The following is a 2,754-nucleotide window of genomic DNA, read 5'->3' on the forward strand; positions in this document are numbered from 1 at the left end:
TGAAGCAGAAGCAACTCTGGCTGTCTATTGCCCGAAATGTAGAGACAAACATCCACTAAGGGAATGTCCAAGAGATAAAGTACCAGTTTGCACCCTTTGTGAGAAAGATCATGAGACAGAACAGTGTCCATCTCTACCAGGAATAAAAGCAGCGTTGCAGCCAACGGAGGAAGAAGCTGAAGCAGTCTACCTGCTAACTCAAAGAAGACAATGGCAACCTAAAGGGCAAGGTACGAACTCTGGTATGCCATTTAATCGTTGGAACAATTATTCTGCTTTTGGCCAAACAAGTTACCCCCCCTTCAACCAAATGCAATACCCACTTTTCAATCAAATGAATTTCCCACCCATGCAAATGCAAAACCCTCCCTTTGTTGACCCTTCAATGTGGACTCCTTGGCCTCCACAACAACCACCTCCTTTCAATCCTTGAAACCCAAATTGGAATAGTCAATCACTCCCGTACCCAAATCAAATGCCTCAATTCCAACAATCGCTCTCTCTGCCATCAAATGCTCCACCAAACAACCAAATGAGACCCCAACTACCTGCGCAGCCAAATCCTAACCCCAATAATAAAGTTGTGCAAGTCATTGATATTCAGAATCAGTCTATATTTCCTACTATGCAATGTAATGATATTCATCTGAGATCTGGAAGAGTAGTAGAGCCTATTATAGATGACATAACTGATTCAGATAAAAATGAAACCGAGAAACAAAAAGAAGCTCAACCACCTCCTAACAAAAATGTTGAATTAACAGAACCACCATTCCCCGAGCGTTTGGGTCTAACCAAAACAGCTGAAACACCTGCTTTCAATTTTATGGGGGAATTGCAAAATTTGTATATTAAAATTCCACTTTTACAAGCATTAAGAGATGTACCAATTTATGCCAAAACATTAAGGGATATTTGTGTTAAGAAACCTGGTAGGAAAACCAAGGATCCCCTTACAGTACATGTGATGGGAGACTTGTCTGCATTAATGTCCGGAAAAGCCCCTCCTGTAAAATATGGTGATCCTGGCCATCCTACTGTCACAGTTCAGATTGGTAAAGCAATGATTCCCCGAGTTTTGGTAGACTTAGGTGCAGCAATTAATATAATGACTCTGGAAACTTCACAATTGTTACAGCTGAATAACACAATCAGAGATACACCCACCATCTTAGAGTTAGCTGACCGTTCCACAATTAAGCCAGAAGGGATTGTTGAAGACCTGCTCATTTCAGTTGAATCCTGGAAATATCCAGCTGATTTTGTTGTATTGCAAACTAAAACAAAGCTGGGGGGACATCCCTTAATTCTAGGAAGGCCATGGTTGGCCACAGCTGATGCATTTATTAGTTGCAGATCTGGTTCAATGACAATATCTAATGGTTATGAGACAAAACAATTAACTCTTTATCCTCACGCTACGCCAGTAGTTAATAATGAAGATTCTATATGGATGGATTATGATGATAATGATGTTCAGCCGATTCTAACTATAGGACAAGCTTTAACTCTTAAAGACAATACAGAGGATGAGATAATCAATAATTTTATTTGTGAACCTTCTTCTGTCATTGCTGAAACACACAATCAATTAACTGCAATTTTTGAAACTGATGTGCAAGAAAAGATTGAACCTGAAGATTCATCTCAAACTTTAACCACGACCTCATCTAAAAGCATAACAGTTGAAATTGAACCCGGTAAGACATTAAACATAAATCCTGATCTAACAGATGCTGAAACACAGCAGCTAATGAAGTTATTACACGAATATAAGGAGGCATTTGCCTGGGATTACACGGACATGAAAGGTATTTCTTCTGAATTATGTACTCACAGAATTTACATTAAAGAGGGATGCCGACCTGTTTGTTAACCCCAAAGACGAATGAATCCTAATTTACGAGAAATTGTTAAAGAAGAACTTCAAAAACTGCTTAACGCGGGATTTATATACCCCATATCTGACAGTGAATGGGTTTCCCCGTTAGTAATTGTTCCTAAGAAAAACGGGAAATGGAGGGTATGTGTTGACTATAGAGCTTTAAACAAAGCTACTCAAAAGGATCACTTTCCCTTACCTTTCATTGATCAGGTGTTGGACAGTCTTGCAGGGAAGAAATTCTTTTCTTTTCTAGATGGATTCAGTGGGTATAATCAGATAAAAATTGCACCCCAGGATCAAGACAAGACCACTTTCACCAGCCCCTGGGGAACTTTCGCCTATAGAGTTCTTCCATTTGGATTGTGCAATGCACCAGCAACTTTTCAAAGAGCTGTTATAGGAATATTTTCCGATATGCTGAATGATTGTATGGAAATATTTATGGATGATTTTACCCCCTATGGTGTGTCTTTTGAAGAGGCATTACAAAACCTTGAGAAAGTACTTAAAAGATGTATTCAAGCTCACCTCTCCTTAAGTACCGAAAAATGCCATATGATGATGAGTGAGGGAATAGTGCTTGGACATTTCATTTCATCTCAAGGTATTCAGGTAGATCCATCTAAAATATTAGTCATTCAGAATCTCACTGTTCCTAAAACTCAAACTGATGTGAGAAGTTTTCTAGGACATGCTGGTTATTATAGGAGATTTATTAAAGATTTCTCTAAAATAGCTTCTCCATTATTTGTATTGCTTATGAAAAATGCTGAATTCAAGTGGACTAATTCTTGTCAGAAAGCTTTCGAAGAGCTGAAGCATCAGCTGTCTACTGCTCCTATTTTGAGGGGGCCTGACTGGAATCTTCC

The sequence above is a fragment of the Pinus tabuliformis genome, chromosome 7 (assembly GCF_031772625.1).
Source record: "Pinus tabuliformis cultivar Carrire ecotype Pingquan chromosome 7, CPIR1, whole genome shotgun sequence".
Classification (NCBI taxonomy): domain Eukaryota; kingdom Viridiplantae; phylum Streptophyta; class Pinopsida; order Pinales; family Pinaceae; genus Pinus; species Pinus tabuliformis.